Here is a 19,438-nt window from a genome sequence, read left to right as displayed (position 1 = left end):
TCACTTTACCCCAAATAAAATTTAACTTGCAACTCTCAAGTTGTGCATCTTTTTTAGTCGACATAAGTTTTTGATTTCTAATTTAAGAAGATCATCAGGGGAAATGTTAAGAAACATGCTAAGTGAAAATAACTAATTCACATGCACATTCATAAATTCCCTCTTTAGGAAAATGGAGCAATGAAAATGTGATCTGAAGAACTTGTGCTTTTTAAAAAACAGATTGTGACAGAGAACCAGGCTGAGGTCCTTGTGCTATTAGAGGGGTGAAAGGGGAGGAGGGGTGGGAAAGAGGGTTAGGAGGGAGGGGATATATGTATAGTTATCACTGATTCATGCTGTTGTACAGCAGAAACCAACACAACATTGAAGAGCAATTATCCTCCAATTAAAAATAATCTTCTTTTAAAAAAGCAGATAGTGAATGGTCAGCTACAAGACTGAATGAATTACTCATCAAGATATATGGATGAAACTATAGAGATCCCAGAATTGTGTGGAGCATATAATGCTTTTGATTTTCCACCTTGAGTACATCAGTTCTTATTTTATTTGTAATCTTCTGCTTGGGTTGGAGTTATTCAGAATGAAATCCAACTCAGCTAAAGGAGGGTAGTGCAGTACCTTTCTTAGAATGAAGTTACTTTGAATTTTTTTTTTTCTCTAGTCCTTCATGTGGGGCCCACAGTTAATGGAAATAGGGGAGAAAGAAGGACCAACGTGTTGGTAATATGATAAAGAAATCAATAGCACCCTAGGCTAATAACAAGCATCCTATAAACCAGAACGCAATATGGCCAGAACAATATGTCTGTCTCCTGTAACAAAACACTGAAATATCACAACTTCTTTCTGTTATTGTTGTGATAAAAGGTGATGTTTCTGTAAGTTGTATCCCAGGGATAAAGTTTAGCTATCAGACAAAAGTATGACTACAGATAATAAAATTCTCATTCAGTGACTGACTCTGTGAGTTCTTCAAATACGTCTCAACATTCAGATCACATTCTTTCCACTTTCACATAACATGAAATCCTCTTCCAGTGTAGACAGCTTGCCTCAGCTGCAATAACATCAATTCCAATTGGAAAAATAACTGTGGAACTGCCTCTCCTTCAATACATTCTGATTGTGAGTACTATTTTCAACTTTTGACAATGAATATGAAAAATTCTGGATTCTAGACCTAAATAGGTCACCAACTTTTTCTACTCTTCAAAAAATTATTTAATCTTCCTGGACCTCAGATTTCTGATCTTGGAAGTGAGGATAGTAGTTTAAACTGCTTCTGGTTCTACATTCTATTGTCTTCTACTTACATTTAATCTGTATTCTTAAACAGCATAGCTCTGAGAAGAATAAAAACTCCCCCAAAGAAGTAACGATTTCCAACCTAAATTATATAAATTTTGAAGCACCTAAATGAGTGCAGAAGTCCCATACAAGCATGATGACTGTTCTCAGAAACCAATGACTTCAGGATTGAGTTTCTACATAAACTTCCTCAATAGATCTGCTTCAGTTCAGTCACTCAGTTGTGTCTGCCTCTTTGTGACCCCATGGACTACAGGAAGCCAGGCTTCCCTGTCCATCACCAACTCGTGGAGCTTACTCAAACTCATGTCCATTGTGTTGGTGATGCCATCCAATCATCTCATCCTCTGTTGTCCCCTTCTCCTCCTGCCTCAATCTTTCCCAGCATCAGGGTCATTTCAAATGAGTCAGTTCTTCACATCAAGTGGCCAAAGTATTGGAGTTTTAGCTTCCGCATCAGTCCTTCCAATGAATATTCAGGACTGATGTCCTTTAGGATGGACTGGTTGGATCTCCTTGCAGTCCAAGGGACTCTCAAGAGTCTTCTCCAACACCACAGTTCAAAAGCATCAGTTTTGGGTGTTCAGCTTTATTTATATTCCAACTCTCACATCCATACATGACTACTGGATAAACCATAGTTTTGACTAAATGGGCCTTTGTTGGCAAAGTAATGTCTCTGCTTTTTAATATGCTGTCTGGGTTGGTTACAGCTTTTCTTCCAAGGAACAAGAGTCGTTTAATTTCATGGCTGCAATCACCATCTGCAGTGATTTTGGAGCCCAAAAATGAAAAATAAACAAATAATGTCTGTCACTGTTTCTATTGTTTCCCCATTTATTTGCCATGAAGTGATGGGACTGGATGCCATGATCTTAGGTTTATGAATGTTGAGTTTTAAACCAACTTTTCACTCTCTTCTTTCTCTTTCATCAAGAGGCTGTTTAGTTTCTTTGCTTTCTTCATAAGGGTGGTGTCATCTGCACATTTGAGGTTGTTGATATTTCTCCTGGCAATCTTGATTCCAGCTTGAGCTTCCTCCAGCCTGGCATTTCACATGATGTACTCTGCATATAAATTAAATGAGCAGGGTGACAATATACAGCCTTGATGTACTACTTTCCCTATTTGGAACCAGTCTGTTGTTCTATGTCCAGTTCTAACTGTTTCTTCTTGAAATGTTGCTTCTGCATACAGATTTCTCAAGAGGCAGGTCAGGTGGTATGGTATTTCCATCTCTTTCAGAATTTTCCACAGTTTATTGTGATCCACACAGTCTAAGGCTCTGGAGTAGTCAATAAAACAGAAGTAGATGTTTTTCTGGAACTCTCTTGCTTTTTCAATGATCCATAAAATGTTGGCAATTTGATCTCTTATCCTTCTGCCTTTTCTAAACCCAGCTTGAACATCAGGAAGTTCATGGTTCACATACTGTTGAAGCCTGGCTTGGAGAATTTTGAGCATTACTTTGCTAGCATATGAGATAAGTGCAATTGTGCAGTAGTTTGAACATTCTTTGGCATAGCCTTTCTTTGGGATTGAAATGAAAACTGACTGTTTCCAATCTTGTGGCCACTGTTGAGTTTTCCATATTTTCTGGCATATTGAGTTCAGCACTTTCATAGCATCATCTTTTAGGATTTGAAATAGCTCAACTGGAATTCCATCACCCCCACTACCTTTATTCGTAGTGATGCTTTCTAAGGCCCACTTGACTTTGTATTCCAGGATGTCTGGCTCTAGGTGAGTGATCACACCATTGTGATTACCTGGGTCATGAAAATCTTTTTTGTATAGTTCTTCTGTGTATTCTTGCCACCTCTTCTTAATATCTTCTGTTTCTGTTAGGTCCATACTATTTCTGCCCTTTATTATGCCCATCTTTGCATGAAAAGCTCCCTTGGTATCTCTAATTTTCTTGAAGAGATCTCTAGTCTTTCCTATTCTATTGTTTTCCTGTATTTCTTTGCATTGATCACTGAGGAAGGCTTTCTTTTTTTTTTTTTAATTTCATTTTATTTTTAAACTTCACAATATTGTATTGGTTTTGCCAAACATCAAAATTAATCCACCACAGGTATACATGTGTTCCCCATCCTGAACCCTCCTCCCTCCTCCCTCCCCATACCATCCCTCTGGGTCGTCCCAGTGCACCAGCCCCAAGCATCCAGTATCGTGCATCGAACCTGGACTGGTGACTCGTTCCATATATGATATTATACGTATTTCAATGCCATTCTCCCAAATCCCACCCTCTCCCTCTCCCACAGAATCCAAAAGACTGATCTATACATCAGTGTCTCTTTTGCTGTCTCGTATACAGGGTTATTGTTACCATCTTTCTAAATTCGGCTTTCTTATCTCTCCTTGCTATTCTTTGGAACTCTGCATTCAAATGGGTATATCTTTCCTTTTTTCCTTTGCCTTTAGCTTTTTCTTTTCTTAGCTGTTAAGTTCCAATGGTAAAGAATCCATCTGCAATGCAGGAGACCTGAGTTCAATCCCTGGGTTGGGTAGACCCCCTGGAATTCACTCCAGTATTCTTACCTGGAATATCCAACAGACAAAGGAGCTTGACAGACTACAGTCCATGGGTTGCAAAGAGTCAGACACAACTAAGAGACTAACACTTTCACAAGAGAAGGCAAGTCAAAGAAACAGTTTCCAACATGGAGTCAGAATTGGCTTTTTCTCTGAACAAACCCAACCCACTGCTGCTGCTTCTGCTAAGTTGCTTCAGTCGTGTCCGACTCTGTGCGACCCCATAGACGGCAGCCCACCAGGCTCCCCCATCCTTGGGATTCTCCAGGCAAGAACACTGGAGTGGGTTGCCATTTCCTTCTCCAATGCATCAAAGTGAAAAGTGAAAGTGAAGCCGCTCAGTCGTGTCCGACTCCTCACGACCCCGTGGACTGCAGCCTACCAGGCTCCTCCATTCATGGGATTTTCCAGGCAAGAGTACTGGAGTTGAGTGCCATCACCTTCTCCGAACCCAACCCACAACCTGAAATAAATCCATCCAATCCGCAGTCTAAAGCCAAGCTGCCTACCTGAATAAAGTCTAGATGAGTGAACTCCAGCTGACCCATAGATTCTTGAGGTGGTACTTGCCTGCAAATCAAGAAGAGACACCTCAGGATTAAGCCTACCATGCCGACACTTTGATTTTGTACTTCTCATTTCCAGAGCTGTAAGAAATAAATGTCTGTTGTTTAAGTACTCAAAAATAAAAAAAAAAAAAAAAGAAGAAGAAAAGAAAGAAAAAACACTATAAGGCACCATTTTTTAAAAATCGGTTTGTTATGCAGCATTATTATGGCAATATCTGATCAACAAAGAGTGGTTTTGACACAATATATGGGCCTCCAACATTTGGCCAGCAACTATTCATCTCTGCCTTTAGTACAAATGATAAAAACATAAGTTTCCCAAAGCTCTGGACAGAAGCATCCCGAAACTCAGAAAGATAACAGGAACAAAATTAGGGAAAAGTCAAACTAAAAGTTACTTGAGTAACAATGAGATGCAGTGGGGGTCAGAAGACCAGGAGTACCCAGCCTGGTACTACTGGTAAAAATCTTGTAATTTTAGCAAGTCAATATTTTTTTTTCTGAAGACCATTCTTTAGCTTATTCATTTGTAAAGTGAGGTTAAGCCTTGTCTTCTATCTCACACTTTTTACACAAATAAATTCTAAATGGGCTATACTAAATCTAAAATCATAAAATCACATGACTTCTAGATGAAAACATAGGAAAATTTCTTGGTGACTTTTGGTTATACAAACATTTTTAAAATACGATAAAAGCACAATCTATTAAAAATTTAATAAATTAAGCTTTACCAAAAAATGTTTGCTCCACAAAAGGTAATATTAAGAGAATGAAAAGACAGGTCACACACCAGGAAAAACTAATTTGCAAATCACATGTCTGACAAAGTTGTTAAATCCAGAATACACAAAGAACACTCAAGTTCAACAAGAAAACAAACAACCCAATAAGAGAGCAGGCAAAAGATCTACACAGGTATTGGAATGGCCCAATATACACTTGAGAAGATGCTCAGCATCATTAATCACTAGAAAAGGCAAATTAAATGTAAATTAAAACCACAATGAGACATCATACATATTAGAATGACTAAAAAAATCACTTGACAATAACAAGTGATAATGAGGATAAGGAGCAACTGGAACTCTCATGCATCCCCTTAAGGAATGAAAAATGATACAGCCACCTGGGACACGAGCGACTTATTATAAAGTTAAACATACACTTAGCACTGACTCAGCCAGCCCATTTCATAAAACCTTATCTTCACATAATGCCTGTTCACAAATGTTTACAGCTGTTTCATTAAAATCATCAAAAATTAGAAACATCCAGATGTTCTTCAACTAGATGTACTTATAGTACATCCATAAAACAAAACACTGTTCAGTAACAAAAAGGAGCAAATTACTGATTTAGTAAATAAATGAAAGAATCTCAAATGTGTTTTGCAAAGTAGAAGAAACCAGTTATCCTGTGGGAACTGGTTTGCATATCTTGTGATTTTATTTATGTGACTTTCTGGGAAAGGCAAAACTACAGGGACACAGAAAAGATCAGTGGCTGCCAGGGTTTAGAGGATAGACAAAATGCTAATTATAAAGAGGAAGCAAAAGGTAATTTTTGAAATGATGAAACTGTTCTATTCCATAACTATGGTGGTGGATACATGATTATATACAATTGTCAAAATCCATGAAACATTATACCACAAAGAGATAATTGTATTGCATATCAATTAACAGTCAAGAATTTAAAGACTGTTCTATACATCTGTGTCTCTTTTGCTGTCTTGCATACAGGATTATTGTTACCATCTTTCTAAATTCCATATATATGTGTTAGTATACTGTATTTGTATTTTTCTTTCTGGCTTACTTCACTCTGTATAATCGGCTCCAGTTTCATCCACCTCATTAGAACTGATGCAAATGTTTTCTTTTTAATGGCTGAGTAATACTCCATTGTGTATATGTACCACTGCTTTCTTATCCATTCATCTGCTGATGGACATCTAGGTTGCTTCCATGTCCTGGCTATTATAAACAGTGCTGCGATGAACATTGGGGTACATGTGTCTCTTTCAATTCTGGTTTCCTCGGTGTGTATGCCCAGCAGTGGGATTGCTGGATCATAAGGCAGTTCTATTTCCAGTTTTTTAAGGAATCTCCACACTGTTCTCCGTAGTGGCTGTACTAGTTTGCATTTCCACCAACAGTGTAAGAGGGTTCCCTTTTCTCCACACCCTCTCCAGCATTTATTGCTTGTAGACTTTTGGTTCGCAGCCATTCTGACTGGTGTGAAATGGTACCTCATAGTGGTTTTGATTTGCATTTCTCTGATAATGAGTGATGTTGAGCATCTTTTCATGTGTTTGTTAGCCATCTGTATGTCTTCTATGGAGAAATGTCTATTTAGTTCTTTGGCCCATTCTTTGATTGGGTCGTTTATTTTTCTGGAATTGAGCTGTAGGAGTTGCTTGTATATTTTTGAGATTAGTTGTTTGTCAGTTGCTTCATTTGCTATTATTTTCTCCCATTCTGAAGGCTGTCTTTCCACCTTGCTTATAGTTTCCTTTGTTGTGCAGAAGCTTTTAAGTTTAATTAGGTCCCATTTGTTTATTTTTGCTTTTATTTCCAATATTCTGGGAGGTGGATCATAGAGGGATGGTACGAGGAGGGAGGGGGGTTCGGAATGGGGAACACATGTATACCTGTGGTGGATTCATGTTGATATATGGCAAAACCAATACAATATTGTAAAGTAATTAAACTCCAATTAAAATAAATAAATTTATATTAAAAAAAGAAAAAAATTTTAAAATTAAATATATTTAAAGTTATATTAAGTTAGATGACCTTTGATATCACTTTCAAATGTACATGTTAATGACATATGCACACTATTTTCTTTAACTTTTCTCTTTTGTAAATTGATACTTTTGCTATAAGAGAAAAGCATCATTTCAAACGGCTATGTCTTCTTTGCACGGCCATAATGAAACATCTTCTGCTATACTTTGGAACACTGCTTCAAGTCTTACACTTTCTCTTTCTAAAGAGCAGGCTACAGAACAATCTGCCAATCCATGTTTAGGACAGTGTTCGCATTGAGCACATGTGAATTTCAATTAAAGAATGGCCCTGAATTGGGCATGTGACAAAGAACTTGTATAGCTAGTGGCAGTCTGTTTGTCTTAAGAGTTCAAGTGTCTTCTCAAGGATTGCCTCTTTTAATTTAAGGTAAACTGGTAAAGCCTATTTCTTGCAGAGAGCATGGGCCTTTGCTGCTGCTGCTGCTAAGTCGCATCAGTCGTGTCCGACTCTGTGCGACCCCAGAGACGGCAGCCCACCAGGCTCCCCCGTCCCTGAGATTCTCCAGGCAAGAACACTGGAGTGGGTTGCCATTTCCTTCTCCAATACATGAAAGTGAGAAGTGAAAGTGAAGTCACTCAGTCCTGTCCGACTCTTAGCGACTCCATGGACTGCAACCTACCAGGCTCCTCCATCCATGGGATTTTCCAGGCAAGAGTACTGGAGTGGGGTGCCATTGCCTTCTCTGCCTGGGCCTTTAGATGAGACATTAAGACCTAAAGCAAAGGCTTTGTTTTTGCCTCCTAATCTTCACTCCTCTGGCAGCCAGCTTCACAGATGGCTGTGATGATTCCTGACTCCTGGTATTCTTAGAAGAGTTCACTGAGGTTAAAGAGTTGGCAAGGCCAACAACCCAGAACCTCTTGTTTAAGTATGAGCATGTGGGTATATATTATTGTATTAGTCATGGTCATGTATTGTTGCATAATAAATTTTCCCTGTGAAAAATTATTATCTTGCTATTTTTGTGAGTCAGTAATCTGGAAACCACTTAAATGGGTGATACTGGTGACATTAGAACTGCAGCTTCTTGAGAAAGCTTAAGCCATGTCTTCAGTTCAAAGTCTGAAAAGGAAAACAAGTTCCTGATCTGTCTCTTAGAATTGGTGATGGTGGGAATCAAGGGTCACTTGATAAACCAGTTAAGGCAGAATAGTGAATTCAGTCTTGCTACTGGCTTAAGAACTGCAAAACACAGTCCAGCTTTAGAAATAAAGTCTCAGGGCTTCTTGCAACATGAATATTTCAAGAGAACTGATCTTTATCATATTTCTACACAGGAATCAGGTTTTATCAGAGTTTAAGAGGTTCCTCCAAAGAAATTAGAAATGAATCAGCACTTGTAACACAAAAAAGCATTCAAGACTCTGCCTCTGAGATTTTGAGACTCTACACAACTTCCTACCTCAGGATAAAACCAGATGGATGAATATTTGATCATGGGCCTCCACATGTAGAACATGCAGAACCAGGAACACATGTAGATTCCCTGCAGTCATTAGCCTCTTGATTTCCCAGAACATTTGGTTGAACTAGAGACCCATAAACGGTAAAGGGTGAGTCTGGGCTTCTAACCAATTTTCTGCTTCTCTGTCCACTGTTTTCCATCTGACTCTTTAAGCACTTACTTGCCTCTTGATATCAGAAATATCCACCAGAACATTACCAGCCTGTGCTTGAGGTGCCTGTCTCCTCATTTGGAGACAATAAGAGTATATTCTTATGATCCAGATCAAGGCAACCACATTGAAAGAGACCTCTAGCCTGAAAATCATTGAACTTCAGCTCTACTCCAGGCTTTTCCATTAGCCAAGGACAAATTACTTGACTTCTGTGGGCTTCAACGCAGTCACTGGGCTTCAACATAGTCATTCTGAAGATTTTGAAATAAATCACGCTTTTTACATTTATGGACTTGGGGAGGTAGTAGTGATGGGATAGAAACTGCAAATACCTGGAAATGTAGTAGAACTTTAACTTGCTCTTTTTTGCTGAGACACTTTCATCAGATTTGTTTTTAATTGGAGGAAAATAGCTTTACAATGTGTTGGTTTTTACCATACAACAACACTCATCAGTCATAATTATACATGGTTTGTGACTTAAAATTGAAAACCACTGGACTAAATACTTTTATTCTATAAACATAAATTTAACATGCTTAAGGCATTGAGTCAAGCAAGGTGAAAAATACGAAAATGAGTGGGACAAATAACCAAATCATCAAAATCAAATGGACAACACAGCAGTGCCACAGAGAAGAAAGACTGTCATTAAGTATTTAAAGAAGTGAGAGATTATAGCTGTCTGGAGGCAGGAAAGTGGGAATTAGAGAAAATAATTCAGCTTTGTGCATATTAAGGGAGCAAAGCATTTCAAGTTGAGGGCATAACAAAAGCTAAACACAGCAGCCAAGGGAAAAAAAAAAAATCTGTGGTATATGAGGCAGCAGTAGGCAATCAGATACACTTGGCTAGATCAGTTCCAAAATCAGAGGATGAGAGGAATAAAGCAGAAAGCCAAACAATGACAGAATCTAAAAAATAAAATGACACTTGCCCATGAAAATGAAAACAGGATCCTGGCTAAAACTTACACTAAGTCTACTGCAGTACTTGGCTTTCCCAGTGGCTTCTGATTTTGTGGGAGTATGGGCTTAGCTTCCACTAATGGAGAACATCTCATACCTAAACATATCATAACACCTTGATATGTATTCTCCTTTGTACAAAAATGCAAATCATGATACTAACTAGATCATGGAAGGATACTTGTTTGCAGTATGAGAGCTGAAAAAAGGAGGCAGAGCATATTTTGTTTAACTCCAATTGGAAATTTTGTCCCTTTGCACATGGTGGTGAATGACTGAAACATTGCCCCATGTATTGGTTTGGGGTTACAGATCAATATAATGAGTAGGTGAATTTACAAATGTGAAATACATGAATAATGAGCACTGACTGAAATTATGTATGTATGTATGTGTATATATATATATATATTTACATATGTACCTTTCTTTCAATTTAACAGAGTTACTGAATAAAAATAGTTGTGCATTATAAATGATTGTTATTCAATTTTCTTCTAAATACCTTCATTACCATTGTGACACTGTCATGTTATCCACCAACCACCTAGCCACAGAAATATTTTGTAAGCAGACAGAAACAGGTCCATGTCTCAGGGACAGACTCTTTGTCAACCAGCTCAAGGCAGATGAGTAAATTTGATATATTCCTTTATGAACAAACTACTCAGGGGACAAGGCATTATAATCCTCTAGCCAACACATTATTTTCCTATTAGCCATTATAAATGGGAGACCAAGAAATACTTTGAAAGTGGTTTGGTAAGGACGGAACTAGAGAATGCTAGTTATTTGACTGTTTACATGTATCAAGCCAAAGAAGCCAGGCCTTAAGTGTGATGAAAAATTAATTACTGAAGACTCTTGAGAGTCCCTTGTACAGCAAGGAGATCTTTAAGGAAAGCAGTCCATCTTTAAGGAAATCAGTTCTAAATATTCATTGGAAGGACTCATGCTGAAGCTGAAACTCCAATACTTTGTCCACCTGATGCGAAGAATTGACTCATTGGAAAAGACCCTGATGCTGAGAAAGACTGAAGGCGGGAGGAGAATGGGACAACAGAGGATGAGATGGCTGGATGTCATCACTGACTCAATGGACATGAGTTTGAGTAAATTCCGGGAGCTGCTGATGGACAGGGAAGCCTGGCGTGCAGCAGTCCATGGGGTTGCAAAGAGTCAGACATGACTGAGCAACTGAACTGAACTGAAATTAATGTCAAGGAAGATGCTTTGGGTAAAGTTACCCAAGCACCTACTTGGCTATGGTAGCCTGGATTTTTTAATTACCATAGAGTGAATAGTATTTTTCCAGCACTGTCTTAAGAAGGCTTGTTTTCAAGTGATACCCACATCTCCAGTTTTATAAACTGAACTTTCTCCTAGAGAACATCCACAGAGAAAAATAAAATCATTTTCCTGCTTTACTCAAGGGAGAAAATATTGCAACCCACATGAAGAAAAGTATAACTAAGTTCAGGCAGAGACGAATAGACAGAATTGGAGGCAAGATACTGGATTTAGGTACTGATTATTGTCCATTGGCTCAAGACTTCTACTTGGAGAGAGGTACCACTCAGAGTGAGTCTCCATTACTTGTCCCTCTCACCTAGATCCACGAGTCTTATCTTGAAAGCACACCTCAGTATATGCACATTTCTCTCTACCCCTTACTCTTGGTACTCCAGCCACACTGAATTCCTTTAGTCCTTGAATGATACAAGCCCTCTCCGTCTCATCATTCCCTCTACTTGAAAAGAGTATCTTTTAACTCCTCAACAGATGACTGATCAGCCTTCATCAGGCCCCAGCTTAAATTTCTCCTCCTCAGTGAGTTGTCTCTTGTTTATGTCCACTCAATCCTAGATGGCCTTTGCTAGGTCCTCTCTCTTCACTTTCTTCCCATACTTATACAGACTATAGTGGTCTTGCTTATTTCCTTGTTCACACCTTTGTGATCTAGCTCCATCCTCTGGCATACAAGCATCATGAAGATTAGATACATATTCCCTCATTTACCACTGTGATCCCCAATACATAAAAGTGTTTGCTTCAAATTAGATACTTGATGTTTGTTGAATATATAAATATAAATCTACCTAATCATACAAAATAAATGAGTGAAATCCTAGTTTTATAATTACAAGATTTCAAACTGTTGGATGTTTTCTGTGGCTTTACAAATTAAGGCCAGGCAAGTTCAGCACATAATCCTAATCATGACAATAAGTTTGGGAAATAGGTTGCTTAAAGCCAACTCTTCAAATTTATTTTTCTTGCTGACAAATTTTCAGCAGATGTAAGATCTTATTTGATTTCTAAACTTAGGTACAATAAAAATAAGTTTAAAATAACTTGATATAATGAACTTTTTGTAAGTAAACTAAATATTAGAAAAAGATTATGTTTCAGTGGAAGTTGAGTTTTAGTGCTAATTGTTTTTGAGGTTTTGTATCTACTGAGGTCTTGTACTTATTGCCTACTTCCTGTAATGCTCCTTATTGCTATGTTACATTAATATAAAGTTAAATTAATAAAAAGACATTCTAAGTTTGCTTCTGTGGCTTATCTATCTTTGGATGAAGATCAGATACCCCATGACCCACAATTAGGTTATCATTCGTACTGAAAATGACATCATTTAAAAGACCCTGTCTTTATCCTAGATGAAAGGACCTCGATCAGGCACTTTTCACTATGGCATGCTCAGTAAAACTGAAGGAAATTGATTCTTGTTTTGTTTTGTTTTTTTAATATAAATTTATTGATTTCAATTGGAGGCTAATTACTTTATAATATTGTAGTGGTACACTGACATGGATCTACCACGGTGTACACGTGTTCCCCATCCTGAACTCCCCTGCCACCTCCCTCCCCATCCCATTCCTCTGGGTCATCCCAGTGCACCAGCCCCAAGCTTCCTGTATCCTGCATTGAACCTGGACTGGCAATCCGTTTCACATATGATAATATGGAAATTGATTCTTGAATTCACATTTCACACTTAACAAGGGCCTCTGCACTGAACAGATCAATTAAAAAAAAAAAAAAATTCTGACCCCAAGCAACACCCACACCAGGAGAAGAAGACAGCAGTTGTAGACAACTGATCTCGGAATTCGGACCAAGACTGTAAGAATCATTCTACTAATTCAATAGAATTATTTAACAAAAGCTTACCTCCCTATCAGAATAGAAAGCTTTGGTTTACCCCTAACCATACTGTTGCCCACAATGTTCAGGATGAGAAGAAAATTGGCCAGTGAAGTAGTTACAGAGTATAACTACTCAGGCATCACTGCTCGCTTTAAGTCTACTGATAAAAGCACAAGTACAAGGTTTGTGTGACAGTTCAGTATGTCTGATCAATTGTATAGCCTATGAAATGTTTCCCCATTAGCACAGCTCATAGAGCTTATTCACTATGTCTGGTTAGTTTTCCCCCAAAGTGGGTAACTAAGCACACACACACACACACACACACACACACACACACACACACACATGAGTTCTAGCACCAAGGGACATGAACCCTTGGTGACCACACTAACCTTAAAGGGCATCATCAATACTTTCTTTTGAAAGACAGGCAAATAAAACAGGAACTGATAGAAGAAATGTTTACATTTTGCTGCTGCTGCTAAGTCGCTTCAGTCGTGTCCGACTCTGTGCGACCCCATAGACGGCAGCCCACCAGGCTCCCCCGTCCCTGGGATTCTCCAGGCAAGAACACTGGAGTGGGTTGCCATTTCCTTCTCCAATGCATGAAAGTGAAAAATGAAAGTGAAGTCGCTCAGTCGTGTCCGACGCTCAGCGACCCCATGGACTGCAGCCTTCCAGGCTCCTCCGTCCATGGGATTTTCCAGGCAAGAGTACTGGAGTGGGATGCCATTGCCTTCTCCATCACATTTTAAGGTATGAGGAAATCATTCCGGATTATGCACCACCTGACTTAAACTTTATGATAACCAAAATGACCTGTTCTGTGGCCTGTCAGAAAAGCATTGCACGTATGCTTTAACCATTAAGAAAAAGAATGCATTTAAAAAATCAAAATAGAGTAACTGATTCAGGCATCCAAAATACAGCTAGGTGGCCATTGTGGACACAGCTGCAGATATGTTTCTGTATTACTAAGAACTTGAGTTTTCTGAACTGTATCAGACTCAAGGACACACTCAGCCATTAAAAAAAGAAAAGCTTCTAGCAGTTGTCAAATCTCACCTTATGGTCCTAAGGTCTCCTCTTCTAACAATCAAATTTTTTCTAACTTTAGGAGTAATAACAAATGAAATAGTTCAAACTGTACCCTCCCCACAGAAGGCACTATATTCTTTTGGCCAGAATAGTACTAGACAATAAAAATTTTTTTTTTACTAGATTTCAGCAGAAAAAGGAGACATATACACTGTGACCAATCGCCCCATTGTGTATATATTAATACCACATTAGAAGTTAAAACCTCCTTAGACAGAACCAGGCAGCTGGTTACTTGACCACAACTCTCCCCAGAAGTGCCAGATACATGCTTGTTTTCAGGACTTTCTCCTGAATTCCCCAAAGGATAAGATCTATTTTCCAAGGTTTATTAAAGCACAGGTTATCATTGTTCTTCCTACTTCTAATTGGGCACCTGACTACAGAATGTCCTTTTAGCTGTTGCACCAAAATAGTGTACCAAGGGACTGAGATCTTAATCATGTAAAACTCAAATCCCAAACCTGGAACTCAGGAATATTTGTCACATGATGTACAGAATTTCCATGAAGAAAACTGAGACAGAACTATGCCCTGTTTCAGCAGGAAGTAGCCAGAGTGGTCATCACCTCTTTCCCCCAAAGATCTGAGGAAAATTAACACATGATTGGGACATGAAGCTCAGTGCCCCTAAAACTGAGCTCCCCTGCTGAGTTTATGATTAACTCCTCTGCTGCTGCTGCTAAGTCGATTCAGTCATGTCCGACTCTGTGCGACCCCAGAGATGGCAGCCCACTGGGCTCCTCTGTCCCTGGGATTCTCCAGGCAAGAACGCTGGAGTGGGTTGCCATTTCCTTCTCCAATGTATGAAAGTGAAAAGTGAAAGTGAAGTCGCTCAGTCCTGTCCGACTCTTAGCGACCCCATGGCCTGCAACCCACCAGGCTCCTCCATCCATGGGATTTTCCAGGCAAGAGTACTGGAGTGGGGTGCCATTGCCTTCTCCGATTAACTCCTCTATCCATGACTTTATTCCCTTTCTTGTCACCTGTGATCTCAATCCCATGCTAACTGAACACTACTCAACCAGAGTCAGATGACTAACATCACTGTTGTCAATAGCATCATTAAAGGAAAAACTCAGGTGGTTTCTCCAGGACAAGAACTCACAGACCATCATGGACCACCATAAATCATAGACATCCTGACTCCTGAAACTACAGTTAAGAAACGTCACGTGATGGCGATTAATCCCTGACTCTTTGTTCATCCCCTTTTGAAAACCATTAACTGAGAGACCAGGCTTGTCTCCCTTGCTTGGTACCCTGCAATAAACCCTTACTTTGCTGTCAAAAGTTTGGCTCTCCAGGCCAGGGGCACACAGCATCTTTCGCTTGGTTATTTGTAAGCATAAAGTAGAATATTCAATGTTTCATGTCAAAATGCCTCGAAGGAGATTTTTGTAGGTATCCATAAATCCTCTCAAGATCATGATAATTTAGGTTGAACCACGTGACATAGGACTTCTGAAGATAAAATCAGTCAAATATTGCAATTTCATATCATACACTTTAATAGGATTTGAGAGATGAATGGGATCTTAAAAGTTACATGGTGCAATGAAACTCCTACTGAAAGCTAAAGCTTATCAGAGAAAAACAGTTTGCGAGAGTCACTCGTCAGCTTGTGGCTAGACTTTGCTCTGAGAACCAGACCTTCTGATGTTTGTCCCACTGCATCCTGCTCATGGGTTGTGCCTTAAATTCCTGACAACTTTTTAAAAGTAAAATATTTTTTAAAACAAATGTATTTTGGACAAGCTAGTCTACTGATTTATTCAATATGTTTAGCTTGGAGATGGTTGGATGACCATTCACCTATTTTTGCTTCAGTTCCCAATTAATAGGATATTATTTCACAATAAAGTGAGATTGTCATGTTGCTCCAGCTGGGGCTCACAGGCCCCTTGGGAAATTTATTTTGGAACAGCTAATCTTTGCAGTAGACTCATCATTCTTTAACTAAGATTCACTGTGCCCAGGCACATAAGAAGTAGTTTCTGCTAATTGGCTAATGATACAGACACACACGTGACTCACTTCAAAGCCATTCACAATACTTTTTTCAGTAGTAGTGTCTGCAGAATATTCAGTTCCTTAAGGCAATGGCACCCCACTCCAGTACTCTTGCCTGGAAAATCCCATGGATGAAAGAGCCTGGTAGGCTGCAGTCCATGGGGTCCCTAAGAGTCGGACAGGACTGAGCGACTTCACTTTTACTTTTCACTTTCATGCATTGGAGAAGGAAATGGCAACCCACTCCAGTGTTCTTGCCTGGAGAATCCCAGGGACAGGGGAGCTTGGTGGGCTGCCGTCTCTGGAGTCGCACAGAGTCGGACACAACTGAAGCGACTTAGCAGCAGCAGCAGGGCATTTAAACAATGGCACCTCAAACTGATACTTTTTCAGTAATTTATTTTATAAAGTTCTTTCAACAGGTTGGAAATCACTACATAATTCACAAAGACAGTCCCTTTTGCCAATGTTAAAGGGAATCTGGTTGTGCCTATGGACTAAACTTATATTAGACTCTGGGCTTGAGTCACACCACAGATCATCAGACACCCACAGCAGTATTCTCTGCATCAGTCCTGTGTTCTTGTGGCTTCACACAAGAATGGAAGACTGCAATTGCTACAAAGAAAATAAAACACTCAGTAACCTCCCATACTATTTGACTACATGTTTATAACAGTGTATTAGAAAGAAAATCTCCCTGCTTATGTCTATTACTATACCTGCTACCCTGCTGCTGCTGCTAAGTTGCATCAGTCATGTCCAACTCTGTGCTACCCTACAGCTCTCTAATGCTCAGTGTTTTAACTATTTAATGTTTAATACCTACCATTCTTTATGATACTTGACTTCATGTAAAACCCTTGTTAGGAATGGTTTGAAATGGCAGAAAATATGTCTAGGGTAACAATAAACAAGCATTCCCAATAGATAGCCTTAGACCATCAATACTGCAGCAAGTCATAACATTCACAGCAAAAATCGTTTATAATAATTATAAATCCAGAAGAAACTTTCCCCCAAATCTGGAGGCAGACATTAAATTTGCTTGATGTCCAACAGTAATGTTATTGTTAGTAGTTCTAAGGTATGTTAGTAGTTCTAAGGCATGTGTGTGGTTAATAATTAAAAGTGAATTTAAGGAAATGGATTATACATCACCTTTCAGAGTTACTGTCTCTACCAAGCAACCAAGATATCTTTGCTATAGGTGCTGTGGTTCAGTCGCTAATTTGTATCCAGTTCTTTCTAATGCCATGGACTATAGCACACCAGGCCTCCCTGTCCTCCATTATCTCCCAGAGTTTTCTCAAACTCATGTTCATTGAACTGGTGGTGCTCTCCAATCATCTCATCCTCTGTTGCCCACTTCTCCTCCTGCCCTCAATCAGATAACTTTACCCAGTAAAACCGATTTTCAAGACAGAAATATCTGTTTTTCTGTTTTTTTTTCTTTCATTTCTTCTTGATCTATATTTCATATGTTTTATTTGCACTTGATGGATTGGCAGAATTCTGAAGTATAAGTTGCTGACATTGCAATTCCATTCAGTCTTCCTACTTTGTAAATTCAAGGACTCAGACGAAAGAATGGTGATGGAGACAGAGCAAAACTGCAGTAATCTGCTCGTTAATGTGTATGTATTGCCTCTCTTCCCTGTTTCATTTCCTCAGATACTTACAACTTACAAGTGCTTCTTAGGACTACTGCACAAATAAACTAGGTATATTCAAATCCTTTTGTCAGGCTCCACTTCAGGATAAATCCAAATAAAGACACGTTACGTATTAGATATGACATTTTGTCAATTATATGTGTTGTAAATATTTTCTGCAATTCTCTATCTTGATTTTTCAATTTAATATCTCCTGATTTACAGCTCTTGTTTCTAATGTAGGCAAATGTATCAATCTTATCCATTAAGGACAGTGCTTTGTATTTTACTTAAGTATTTTCCAACACAAATTCATGAAAATAGTATCTTATATTCTAGAATTTTGGTTTACTTTTCACATTGAGATTTAAATTTACCCATCTGTAGTTTATTTTTGTATATGGTACAGGGCTTTCCAGGTGGCACAGTGGTAAAGAATCTGCCTGCCAATGCAAGAGATGCAAGAGTTGTAAGTCTGATCCCTGAGTCAGGAAGATTCTCTGGTGGAGGACATGGCAATCCACTCCAGTATTGTTGACTGGAAAATTCCATGGACAGAGGCGTCATGGGCGCCTATGGGGTCACAAAAGAGTCAGACATGACTGAGCATACACACACACATGCACATGGTATGAGGTAAGAAACAGACTGATCTGCATTTTTTCCCTTATGCATATCCAATTTTCTCAGTATCACTTGTTAAGACTGATCCTTTATGCCTTTGCCATAAATCAGATGTCCTTGAACACTGGTCTGTTTCTAAGCTGTCTATTCTATTCCACCGGCTTACTTGTCTATATTTGCAAGACTATTGTTTCCCCTTACTCCTTTGATGCAGCAATATTTGGACTCTCAACCCAATGTAAATGAACTCACCAGGGTTTACTCCCACTTGGCAAACCTATACCCCAATTTATCTCTTATTAACCTCACTGTCAAAAATGCTATTGAGGCTTGTTATATCTGCCCATCACAAAATCAGGAATCATCCATAGGAGAAAAATATGCTAATGTGCAAATCCTTTATTCTCCCTGGCCTGGTGATTCTCATATCTTGTTACATTTCAGTTACTTTAAATGAATTTTCCCACTGTCCTCAGTAGACAGACTGTTCCAAATTACCTAGTATGCCATTAGCAGAATCAGAAATAGTTTTTATATTTGGACTTATGTTTAAATGTTTATTTCACATTCTCTCCCCTTTACACAGGGGAGTATTTTTCTCCAAACATTTTTTGTGATATTTTTAATGTTTCAATATATTTTACAAAAATCAGTACTTCTACTTTTCTTTCTCATCCCCTACTCCCCTTCTATCTTGCATCAAACATATGTTTTTATCAATGTGCTTTTTTATATCCTTGATGATTGCTATTGTACACAACCACTGTAGATTTTTGATAAGTGGTACTTTATTTATCAAAAATTAAAATGTTCAGTTCTTAATGGATTTTTTTAACGCAATATGTGGATTACATCATTACATTTATAAATCTGGCTATTCTAACAATTTTTAAAGAAGGCTATTTCCACTGCTGGCTTGAAACTCAGCATTCAAAAAACTAAGATCATGGTATCTGGTCCCATCACTTCATGGCAAATAGGTGGGAAACAATGGAAACAGTGACAGACTTTAGTTTCTTGGGCTCCAAAATCACTGCAGATGGTGACTGCAGCCATAAA

At 38.7% G+C, this 19,438-nt stretch overlaps 1 long non-coding RNA gene across 1 annotated transcript in view; it reads right to left on the bottom strand.

The window, feature by feature from the left end:
- Nucleotides 1–19,438, bottom strand: part of LOC133233649 (uncharacterized) — a 265,658-nt gene that overhangs the window by 137,869 nt on the left and 108,351 nt on the right. Inside the window, exon 2 of the long non-coding RNA XR_009731793.1 lies at nt 4,365–4,425. This is a non-coding gene — a long non-coding RNA (uncharacterized LOC133233649). The remainder of the gene's footprint in view (nt 1–4,364; nt 4,426–19,438) is intronic.

This window comes from Bos javanicus, chromosome 20 (genome assembly GCF_032452875.1).
Source record: "Bos javanicus breed banteng chromosome 20, ARS-OSU_banteng_1.0, whole genome shotgun sequence".
In the NCBI taxonomy this organism is placed as follows: domain Eukaryota; kingdom Metazoa; phylum Chordata; class Mammalia; order Artiodactyla; family Bovidae; genus Bos; species Bos javanicus.
Note: the sequence above shows the minus strand (reverse complement) of the source record. Positions and strands in the feature narration are given on the sequence as shown.